General features: G+C 38.1%; 1 long non-coding RNA gene across 1 annotated transcript; it reads right to left on the bottom strand.

The window, feature by feature from the left end:
• Nucleotides 1-267: 267 nt before the first annotated feature.
• On the bottom strand, nucleotides 268-836 carry LOC114379768. Its single transcript, XR_003659601.1, has 3 exons — nucleotides 782-836; nucleotides 561-597; nucleotides 268-358 (listed from the first exon to the last, which is right to left on the bottom strand). It is a non-coding gene; the product is annotated as an uncharacterized LOC114379768 (long non-coding RNA).
• Between the last annotated feature and the right edge of the window lie 11,889 nt (nucleotides 837-12,725).

Below are 12,725 nucleotides of genomic sequence, written 5' to 3'. Positions count from 1 at the left end.
ATCTCCTTGGAGTAAAGTGTCAACATGTCATATCATAATACATAGACATGTGCATTTACCTTTATGAATAAAGAAGAATGACATGTTACTATATGAGTTATGGAAATGCTTTGATGTATGATGATTGAATCTTTATGTAATGCTTGATGAACTAACGATTATAAGATTGACCTTAAAACAACAAAGATTAATAACAATTGCTATAAAACAAACTTGTATTTTATCTTCGTTACCTTTCTTAATAATGAAAAATAATTTGAAAAAAGCGAGTTAGTGTATTTTATAAATTCTATATGATTTCTATAGGTTTTCATAATGGAGGAGAGGTTTGCAAAGATGCAAAAGAGAGTGATTTATTCTGTAAAAGGGAAAGAAAACTATCAGTCTACAACATTCATTTCTCCTCTACCTTTAGCTTTAAACATTTAGGTAAGAGTTAGGACTATCATGTATAACACAGAAGAAAAGACACATCAGATCTGCTCTTACCGGCTGCTACAAATTACATAAATGTTTTGTTTCTTGGAAGAAAATATGTAAACTAGTGGGAAAAAACACACCTTTGGAAGATATGAAAAGTGGTCCACTCTTGAAAATCTGCAAGATATGAAATTACAGGAAATTAATTTAGGTATTAGAGGGGCAGGGAAACTTTCGCTTCAAACTAGATAAATTTTATAGTATTTTTTTCTTCCCAAATTTGCAAGCCTCTCATCACTTAGGTAAGGACAATTATGATATGCTCAAACAAAATTCCATGTCTGCAAAGGACAACAATTACCATATTGCCGCTTCCACCTTGAGAACGCAGATTTTGCTCTTGTGGCCCAAACACTAATAAAAAAATTGGCTTTAGATCTCTAAAAATATCATAAAACCATCATAATTATATAAATGCTACAACCATGGTCCTAATATTAAATATTAAAATATATTTATTTTATTTACTTAACATTTTTTTATTAAAATTAAGCAAAAGTGTAACATTGTCTCAATTTGCTCAATAGTAGTTATATGGTACATCTGAAAATTAATTTATATTAATTAACAAAACAAAAAAATTCACACATTACAAATAAATAAGCCAATAGTAAATTTATTATAGTATGTATAAAACTGTTATGTTATATTAATTTATAATTATTAAGTTATATAAATATCATAAGTTTTAGTTATATAACAAATAAATAAATAAGCTAATAGAGGCTGAATAAATCTAGTTGGTGAGCTGTTGATCTAGTTTGTCCACTCCTAACCATGCAAATCAACGGTGAGTTGTTGATCTAGTTTCTTAAATAATAGTATTATAATGGGAACACACATGAATAAACAATGATTCTTATACTGTGATATATGTTATATTACATGATTAAAATTTTATATTACATGATTCAATATTTTGTGCTGAAAATTGTTATATTACATGTATAAAATTTTATCCATATTATTGTCAAATAAACAAAAATATTCATATTGTCTATGATTTCAATTAATTACTAGGTATAAATTGCATAACCTATAGTATAATTTTAGAAAAAAATATAACTGATGAATTGTGGTTGAATATTAATACAAAATAGTTCTAATTATCATAAAAAATTTATATAAGTTATGATTTGTGATTAAATAATAGTTATTTTATTAAAAAAAATTGAATGTAAAAAATTTTAGAACAAGTCAAGCACTTTCATTTAACAAACTACAAACTACGCACTAGACTCGCTTATGGAGAATGTTTGGTAACTACATTATATAAAAATGAATATGAATATGGAAACAGCCTTACAACCAATAGAGTTTTAAAAGTATTTTCAAACATACACTTATTTTTGGGAAGCAAAACAATCACCTCAGGAAAGAAGCGAGAGAAACCGAACTTAGTCAACAAGAGGACATGCTCCATGATTAAAATTGATGCAAGTCCAGGCTCTATTTTCCATTTTCCCTCCTCATCATATAGCCATGCTAAAATAGCACAGTTGGTGCATATAGACATCAGTATAAGAAACTACAAAATGAAAAATGTTCTCAAATTAGAGTTGTATACAAATCAAGTGTATAATTCATGGTGTAGATATCTTCCATATAGTTGGTTATTTGGTGAACATGTTTTCCAATTTATAATTAATATGAAGTGGATTATAAAAAATAATTGACAAGCACCTTCCAAAGTCTGTATATATAAATAAATACCTGAAATATGTTAAGCCAGACTCCTACTGTTGCTGCGGCACGAGGAACATGCCGCCTCAAAATTACTAACAGCTTCAATGAATCTGTCCTGATCTCCATAAGGTTGTTCTGATCAAGTAAGTTGTCAACAATCCGTAAAGGCAAGCAAAAGCAAGTGCAAAAAAGGGAGGTAGATAAAAGCATTTATACCACAGTAGCAAAAGCAAATGCAGGTGGTGCATACCCTAATTTCGTCCAGGAACCATCCGTTGTTGGGATGCGACCCTCGTTTGACCACTTCGAGGTACTTGGCACTCATCGTTAGGCAATTCGTGAAGTTCTGAGACATGCCGGAAGTCAAAAGAAAGCGTTGTAGCACAATCCGTGAAGTTCCGTGACATGCCGGAAGTTAAAAGGAAGTGTTAGTGCGCAATCTATAAAGTTCTGTAACATTCCAGAAGGCAAAAAGGGGATGATTATGTAATCCGTAAGGTTCCGTAACATTACGGAAAGAAAACAAGTATCGTTACGTAATTCATAAGTTTCCGTAACGTTACGAAAAAAGAATCAGCAAAAAAGGCAAAGGGTGTATTTAGTAAACAGGGGGTGCAAATAGCAACCAGGCCCACTTGGGCCTTCCAGGAAGTTCTCCAGAAGGCGGGAAGCAACCTAGCTCGCCTGGGTGAGCTGGGTGGCAAGCTTCTCCTTCCTTTTCCTATAAATAGGGGAAGGAGGGAAGAACAAAAATGTTCAACCCTCCTGGTATATGATATTCACTTAAAATTAGTGAGAAAAATTGTTTCCGTGAAGAAAATCCAAGCCGAGGCGCTTCCGTAACGCTTCTGTGAAGTTTCCGTGGGTGATTTCGCTAAGATTTTCAACCGTTCTTCGTCGTTCTTCAGTCTTCAACCGGTAAGTTCTCGAAATCGAACTTTTCAATTCATTCTATGTACCCTTAGTGGTCCTCATTTGTTTCGCGTGCTTTTATTTTCATTTCGTTTACTTTACGTACCCCTTTTTGACGTGGTTTAGTCATTTATTTAAGTCATTTTCTCGCCTAATAAAAAATAAAATAAATTTCCACCGATCATTCGTATTGTAATATCTTTTAATTTCTGTTAAAATGAATTCCGACCGTTCGGTCATGTCATAACCACGTTTAAAACCGAAAAAGAGGCAAAATAATAATATAATAATAAAAAATATCTTTTAGTGAAATAACTAAAAAAATCAATCGGACGTTTTTCTTTGGGATTTTTCTTTCTTAATCGAATTGACTAATAACCAAAGTGAAACTAAGGCTAAAATCAATTCATAAATCAAACTTTTGTCATCACCTAAAAATCCATTTTTAAGGTCCAACGCCTTGAAAATGGTCTTTTACGCTTTTATTGGTTAAACGTGGACTTCTAAAAGCCTAAAATCAACACGTAACTTTATTACCTCTTTCAAAAATAAAGAGATTATTAAAGGTCCAATGCCTTAATGTTTTCTCTCTTTTAAAAAAAATCGAAAGATTGCTTAATGGTCCAATGCCTTAAATGACCTTTCATTCAATAAAAACATATCTTGCAAAAAAAGGATAAAAAAATAACTTAACCAAACGCTTTACTTTCAAAAAACTACGTAGGTCTGATTTCCTTATCACAATTGAGGAATACGTAGGAGGAAGGGAAACACCCTCGTCGACCACAAAAAATAAAAAATATATAAGGCATAAAAAGATATAAGAACGTGAAAAAAGGGGAAGATAACATAAATTGAAGTCATATTTGCACATTTGATTAAAGGCTGCGTCTCTTGTGACAGACGTGTGGGGTGCTAATACCTTCCCCGTGCGTAAATACAACTCCCGAACCTTTCACTTAAAGTTCGTAGATCACGTCTTTTCTGGTTTTTCCGACATTTTCCTCAAATAAACGTTGGTGGTGACTCCACGCGTGTTCCTTTCTTGGAAGACGCACTCGCGAGTCACGCGTCGCCCTCCCGCCGAAGGGTAGGTTGCGACAGTTGGCGACTCCACTGGAGACTGTTTTTAAAGAGTTAGGCCATTTAATCTCGTGCAATGTTTTATCATGACTTTCTCCTTTGTTGGTTTCCCTTTATTTTCTTATGTTCTTGTATATAACTCTTTGATGCTTTTAGTGTGTTTTAAAATGTATGCATTAGGTAAATATTTATTCATTTGATGCACACAAACACCAACATTATTTGCACACATGGTGAGTTGAAAAAGGGCCCTATACCCGGGTTCGTGGGAACATAAGGAGCGGAGGTGAATCTGTGATCATGCTAGGTCTCCGACTTGCTTGATTACAGTGAACCCTCATCTAGAGTTTTTCTCTTTGATAACATATTGTTTCTAGTAGTCCCTACTGCTACAATATGTTCTTCGAAGGGAATGATACCTCTAGAGACCATCAAGAGAGATATGACCACCTTGGGAATTATCACTAAAAGCCTTTTTAGCTCCTTCCCATGTAGGTACCTAAAATAGAGGCACGGAGCAAACACGCTGCGTGCCATTTTTCACACTGCCATGCATAAGTGTCACGTACCTTTTTGCTTATATTTGTTTGTGAATATTGTCGTACCATATACATCCACGTGTTGTGCCTTTCGCATATGCATCATGCACGGGTTCTGTCTTGATCCCCTCTCTTTGGCAAACCAACGGAGGGTCCGTGTCACCTTCTTAAATACATACGTTAGGCACCGTGCTACCCCGAGACGTTGTATCTAAGAAGGAGACAATTTCCCAGGCTCCCGTATTCATAAATTGCATCTGTCTCATATGCATTTCTTCATGCATTCATCCATTCCACCCATGATAGATGTCGGAGTTTTGATTCACACCGATTTTGTTTCACTTTAGTAAAACATGGGATCAAGTCAAACGCCTTCGCTTAAAAAGAGGTTCTATCAAGTTGAGGTCAAGAGCCTAGGGATCACTAGTCTAAAAGAGTTAGGGCAGTTGATGGGTCAGCTCCAGCGGCAAGCTTTTCGCAAAGCTTACGGTAAAATCTGGGACCTAGCCATGGTAGAAGTCTCCACAGAGGCCATTGCCTCCCTCGCCCAGTCTTATGATCAGCCGTTGAGGTGCTTCACCTTTGGGGACTTCCAGCTATCACCCATGGTAGAAGAATTTGAAGAGATCCTAGGATGCCCTCTAGGGGAAAGGAGACCATACCTCTTCTCAGGGTTCTATCCCTCATTAGTTAGAATTTCTAAGATAGTCCAAATCTCGGCGCAGGAATTAGACCACAGAAAGCAAGTCGAAAATGGGGTGGTTGGAATACCGAGAAAATATTTGGAGGCAAAAGCAAGAAACTTGGCAGGTAAAGGCGAATGGGCCCCGTTCATAGACATTCTCGCAATGAGGAGTCCTTTTTCCGAATGTGGATGGGTTGGTGGACCTAGCAGCGATCAGCGCTTTTTTCGCCTATCATGACCACAAGGAAAGCTCGGTTGTCGCTATGCTAGCCAACCTATATGACACCTTCGACCGAAGATGTGAGAAGAGCAGTACGAGGATTGTTTGCTGTACTCCAACTCTTTATGTATGGTTGGTTTCACACCTTTTTCGCCAAGAGGTAAGGCATGCTTGCCCGCTAGAAAGTCACCGTTCATGCATAGAGAAAGGAGGCGCAAATTGGGACCAACTCTTAGCAAACAAAGAAGAAGCATCTATCAACTAGTTCCCTCGATGGAAAAAAGGAAGAATCGGAGTTCTTATTTCATGTGGAGGATTTTCGAATGTTCCCATGATGGGGACGAGGGGTTGCATCAGTTACAATCCCGTTCTTGCTATAAGACAACTTGGCTACCCTATGAGAGGGGCACCACTAGAGGAAGAGATCGTGCTTGTCATTTCACGAGGTTTCAATAAGGCCAACGTGGAGACACTTCAGAAGGTCCGCAAGTCATGGGAGGTGGTACGAAAGAAGGAAAAAGAACTCAGGGGCAGTAACAATGGGCCCATTGGTGGCTACCGTAAGTGGTTGAGAGCCCACGTGCAAGGTTTGGATTGGCTCCCATGTTTGAGAATCGCTAAAAGGGAGGAAGTTGAGGCACCAGAGGAAGATGAAGAGGTGCAGGCCCTTAGGACAGAACTCGAGAAAGCTCAAACAGTCAAAGAAAGGTTCAAATCAGCAGCTCTGAAGATCCGAAAGGAGAATGCCGAACTGAGAGATATAAATACAGCTACCACCAAATCCTTGGAACAAGAGACCCAGAGGGCTCGTAGGGAAGAGCACGGCCGGAACAAGTTCCGAGGGGCTCTGTGGGGTAGCAACAGTGAGCTTAAGCTCCGGAGAGAGGAAAGCGACCAATCACGAGTGGACAGTTTGATCTTGAAAGATGAGTTGAAGGTTTGCTCAAGGTCCAAAAGAAACCTGTCTCAGCGGTTATGTGAGACAGAGACCAACATGTTAGCCATCGTCAGCAAATACCAAGAAGAACTAAATCTAGCCACGGCCCACGAGCATAGAGTGGCGGACGAGTATGCCCAAGTGTACGCGGAAAAGGAGGCTAGAGGAAGGGTGATCAACTCATTACATCAAGAGGCAACAATGTGGATGGACCAATTTGCTCTTACCTTGAATGGGAGTCAAGAACTTCCCCGATTGCTAGCCAAGGCCAAAGCGATGGCAAACACCTACTCCGCCCCCGAAGAGATCCACGGACTTCTCGGCTATTGTCAGCACATGATAGATTTAATGACCTATATAATTAGAAACCGCTAGGAAACTTATATTGTCACTCAGATCTTGACTAGTTATAACTTTTTGAATAAAATGAGTTTATCCCATGTTTTTACTCCAAAAGTCAGTGCGAATCAAATCACTTCTGCATTTTATCTCTAGCATGCATTCATTATTCTTTACCTACTCCACACGTTTGGTTTTTTAGGAAATACACCATAACTAAACGCGCCCCAAGGCATCCCTATCGCACCAGATCCAAATCTAGAACGATGGGAGATCAAGAGGAGACACAGGAATAGATGAAAGCCGACATGTCGACTTTGAAAGAACAAATGGCTTCCATGATGGAGGCCATGTTAGGAATGAGACAACTCATGGAGAAAAACGTGGCCACCGCTGCTGCTGTTAGTTCGGCTACCGAAGCAGACCCAACTCTCCTAGCTACTGCGGACCATCCTCCCCCAAACACGGTAGGATGAGAAAGGAGCACACTGGAGCACAACAGCAACCCCCATTTGGGATACAACCGGGTGGCTTACCCTTATGGATTACCACCTAATTACACGCCGCCAGTCATGCATGATGATGCGGGTCATGTCTCTTCCCCCATCCTCGAAGGGGAGCCTCCTTGATAGCCCGACGAGGTCCATGAAGATCATCGAGAGTATGCCCAAGGGGATGTCGATTTCTACCCCCCGATCCTCGTCATGGGGCCGGCTCCAAACACATTGCCTCAGCCCAACCTCACAGCACAGCCAATATTCTTGTCCACAGAAGGACCACCCCCGGCGGCCAAAGAAAGAAGGAAACTCGATCTCCTCGAGGAGAGATTGAGAGCTGTTGAAGGCTTTGGTGACTATCCGTTCACGGACATGACGGATCTTTGCTTGGTACCGAATGTCGTCATCCCCCCAAAATTCAAAGTGTCTGATTTCGACAAGTATAAAGGGACGACTTGTCTTAAGAACCATCTCAAGATGTATTGTCGCAAGATGGGGGCGCACTCTAGGGATGAAAAGTTGTTAATACACTTTTTCCAAGATAGCTTGGCTGGAGCCGCGGTTGTTTGGTACACTAATCTGGAAGCTTCCCGCATCCGTACTTGGAAGGACCTGATTACTACTTTCCTAAGGTAATATCAGTATAATTCTGATATGGCTCCCGATCGCACTCAGCTACAGAATATGTTTAAGAAGGAAGGTGAGACCTTTAAAGAGTATGCACAGCGGTGGAGAGACATGGCAGCACAAGTGGCCCCTCCCATGGTCGAAAGGGAGATGATTACCATGATGGTAGACACCTTGCCAGTGTTTTACTATGAGAAGTTGGTAGGCTACATGCCTTCCAGCTTCGCGGACTTGGTATTCACTGGGGAAAGAATTGAAGTGATGCAATCCTACCCCACAAGGGCATTGGATAGAAAACTCCAAGTAGATTGGGCCAGAGATGCAAGAGAAGGCCCTAGGATTCTTATGAGCCTTAGGGTAGATTTCGGGCCCATGGGCTAAGTAGGAGCCCACTTATCTTTGTAAATATTAGATTAAGATTTCATTATTTTTGGGCCTTGTATTTAGGGCTCCATAATGTAGGTAGGGTACCCTAGAAATATAGGATTTTTCAGCCCTTGTATTTTAGGGCACCTAGACTAGTTTTTGTATCAGGGGCAGTTTTGTAATTTCACATGCACTAAGTGAATATTTGATGTGTGTTGGGAAATAAATTTAATTGAATTGGTAGAAGCCCAATCCAATTAAATTTTAGAGGGGGAGGTGAGCTTACTACACCCCAATGCCGCATCATATAGTCCCACTTTGTGCATGCCCTTCATGCTTTACATGCCTCATGACACCTAAGCAAACTTAGTGGAGAATCTTGGAATTGATCATGGATTAGTGGGCTGAACCATAACTAAAATTCACTAATCATGATTAGTGAAATCTTGGCTCCAAAGTTTGGCTCCACAAATTCAATTTCAAATTCAAGTGAAATTTGAATTGAAATTCAAATTTCCCTCCAATTTTGTGTGACACTTAAGGCAATAAATAGAGGTCATGTGTGTGCATTTTTTTTTTAACTTTGATCATTTGAATATTGAACTTCAGATTTCAAAGCTCATTTAGAGCACAAAATTTCGTGCTCTTCTCTCCCTCTCCCTTCATTCATCTCCTTCTTCCTCCAAGCTCTTATCCATGGCCTCCTATGGTGGTGAGCTTCTTCTAGACTCATCTTCTCCTTGAAGTGGTGTCTCCTCTCTCTCTTCCTTTCTCCATTCCGCTGCCATTCATCTTCCAAGAAGCAAAGGAATCCATTGATGAAGAAGATCCTAGGCCTACAAGCTCCAATGGAGCTTACATCATGTGGTATCAAGAGCATCTTCATCTAGGTGATGTTCTTTTGCTTCCTCTATCTTTTTGTTTGGTGAATTCTCTTTAATTCCTTGTTCTTCATCTTATTCTCCTTGTATATCCTCCATTGTCTTGTGGTTTGGTTCTGTTTAGAGTAGATTCAAAAAAATAAACCGATTAAATCTTAGATCTACACTTGTTCTTGCATTTCTATGGTTCATATTTTGTAGATCTACTCTTGAATCATGTTTCTGTGTTTATTTTAGGTTCTATCATTTTTCATTCATAATATTCTTGTGCTGAACCTTAGATCTAAATTTTTCTTCCAAAATATTGATTAGAAAAAAAAACACAAAAATCTAAGTGTAAATCACTTAATCCATGTTGTCTTAGAGTCATGTTTAGTCATAGTAATTGTCACATTATGTTCTAAGTTTGTGTTGAATTTTTATTTTGTTGATTGAATTATAGATACATTTGTTCATGTATTCTTGTCATTCTTAGCCTATCTTTTGAATTTTAAGTCTAATTCATGCATGTTATTTAGTTCATAACATGTTCTAAATCAATTCCTAGAAGTAGTCTTGTTGTTGAACTCCTTTTTTTTTGTTTTCTAAGTTTCCTACATGATGCCTATGATGAAGTTGAGTTGTGGTGTTGAATTGTGGCTGGATTTGTGAATCAAAATAAGTCTTAAGCTCTCTTGAATTGTGTTATTCAAGATAATTGAGCATAAGAAAAAACAAATTGTAACTATCCAAGCCTTAAGCAACATAAACACTACTCTTGATTTCTAGGTTGAAATCGCTGGTGCTGGCAGCTTGAACATACGAACTTGTATAAATTTCTGGGAATTGGTCACTACGTTTTTTGAGCTGAAAGTTTTACTGAATTTTCTAGACATCTGGACAAAAATTATAAAAAAAAGAACCAAGCGATTTGGATTAAAGGAAAAAATAAGAAAAATCTCACAAGTTGGCAGAAAAATCAGTGTCCAGGAAAAAAAAAAGTGAAAGGAAAGTGTGCTTGTTGTTTTGGCTCAAAATTTGTTCTACAATTGGTGCCTATTTTATACCAATCCTAGTTCTGAAATTTCAATTGATAATTATTGTGAAAACAAGTGCCAAAACTAGAGGTTTCTTGAGTCTTTTTTTTTTAGTTTTTCTACTCTACTCTAGAGCCATTCTAGGTTTCTCTTTGAGTCCTAGCTTGCTTTTTTGTGCTTTTCATTGCTTTAATTGTTGAATAATCCTTGAAAATTTGTCTTGTTAAAACTCTATTGGTTTAGCTTTCATTTCATTTTTTTTTGGACTTTGGTTATTGCTTGTCTCTTTGTTTCCTTGCTTGTGAGTTGCCATATAGGGAATTGGAAAGGAGGATTGGTGCCATATCTTGAAGAATTTAAGTCAAGAAGCAAGGGGCCAACCACCTTAAGAGCTATTGGACTAAGAAGCACTCCAAATTGAGTGAAACACTAAAGAGAGAATAGCCACCTCAATTGAGGACTTTTTTCTTTGTAATTTTGTAATTGGAAATTTGCTTTGCTTTCAAATTTTGTAACAAAAAGGCCTTTCATTGGAAGAAAGTTGGGAGCCTCCGCTAGGTCACCCTAATTCCATTTGTGTGTAATAATTTTAGGCAATTTTCCCTTAGGATAGTGAGTGTTTTGTTGGGAACCTTAAATGAGGTCATCCAAACACTCTTAGGATCTGCCTAGTTTGCATTTCTTGCACTTTAATTTCTTGCTTACTTTCATAGCTTATTTCCTTTACCCTCCATTGTCAAACCGCCTAGATAGCTTGCCTTTTACCAATTAGTTTTTACCTTATCTTTCACACCTCTTTTAGTGTTTATTTTGGCTAGTTTCAACCATTGTTTCTTTTACCTTTTGTTTTCAAACCGCCAACAAGAAAGAACCATAACTTAGGAACCAACATGAGTCTTTATTCTTCATCTAGTGTTAATGGTGAGGGTTCTACTCCTAAGGACCCATTGTATAAGATATTAGATAAGTTGAGATCCCTTAAGTTGTGGAAAGAAAAATAAGAGAGAAAAGAAAAAGGTAAAAAAAGAGTGGAAGAAATAAGTCAAGATGAAAGAGAGAAAATAAGAGAGGAAGAAAGAAATGAAAAGAGAAAAACATGCCTCCTATAGTAGTCATAACTCTTGCAAGAGCCTAAGTGAAGAACTTCGTGACTATTATGAAGGAAGGCATAGGTCATATATTAGACCTCACTCCCATAGGAAAGAAAAGGAAAGAAAGCCTCAAGAGACTAACATTAACCTCTCATACTTTCATGGGAAGGACAATGTAGAGGCTAATTTAGATTGGGAAATAAGGGTAGAGCAACAACTTAAAAGGAAGTCTACTTCAAAATCTTATGGTTCTCACTCTTATCCAAAGAAAGACCAAGGTCAAGAAATCATAGGGGTGAGACCTTCTAAGCCTAAAGATGATAAGGGGAAGACAATAGAAAAACAACCCCTTAAGGCTAGTATGCCAGAGAAGACTAGCTCCATGAAGTGCTTTAAATGTCTTGGAAGAGGACACATTACTTCTCAGTGCCCCACCAAGAAAACCATGATTATGAGGGGCCAAGACATTTATAGTAGCCAAGATGAGGCTACTACTTCACCTTCCTCTAGTAAAAGTGAAGAAGCAAAATGGGAAGAATCTAGTGAAGAGATCTACCCCCAAGAAGAAGGACAACCTTTAATGGTTAAGGAGGAGTGTAAGGAGGTAAGTGTCTTCTCCAAGAGGTTAGCTAAGAAGGAAAGACATTTTGAAATAAAGACAAATATTAAAGAAATTTCCCTTCTTAGACAACCTCCACATTATGAAATTTATTTTGAAGCCCAATCCAATTAAATTTATTTCCCAACACACATCAAATATTCACTTAGTGCATGTGAAATTACAAAACTACCCCTAATACAAAAACTAGTCTAGGTGCCCTAAAATACAAGGGCTGAAAAATCCTATATTTCTAGGGTACCCTACCTACATTATGGATCCCTAAATACAAGGCCCAAAAATAATGAAATCTTAATCTAATATTTACAAAGATAAGTGGGCTCGTACTTAGCCCATGGGCCCGAAATCTACCCTAAGGCTCATAAGAACCCTAGGGCTTCTCGTGCATCTCTGGCACAATCTACTTGGAGTTTTCTATCCAATCCAATTAAATTTTAGAGGGGGAGGTGAGCATTTGCTTACTACACCCCATTGCCACATCATATAGTCACACTTTGTGCATGTCCTTCATGCTTTACATGCCTCATGACACCTAAGCACACTTAGTGGAGAATCTTGGAATTGATCTTGGATTAGTGGGTTGAACCATAACTAAAATTCACTAATCATGATTAGTGAAATTTAAGCTCCAAAGTTTGGCTCCACAAATTCAATTTCAAATTCAAGTGAAATTTGAATTGAAATTCAAATTTTCCTCCAATTTTGTGTGACACTTAGGCTATAAATAGAGGTCATGTGTGTGCATTT

Source organism: Glycine soja, chromosome 12 (assembly GCF_004193775.1).
Source record: "Glycine soja cultivar W05 chromosome 12, ASM419377v2, whole genome shotgun sequence".
In the NCBI taxonomy this organism is placed as follows: domain Eukaryota; kingdom Viridiplantae; phylum Streptophyta; class Magnoliopsida; order Fabales; family Fabaceae; genus Glycine; species Glycine soja.
The sequence above is the reverse complement of the archived record's forward strand: the minus strand, read 5'-3'. Positions and strand labels throughout refer to the sequence as shown.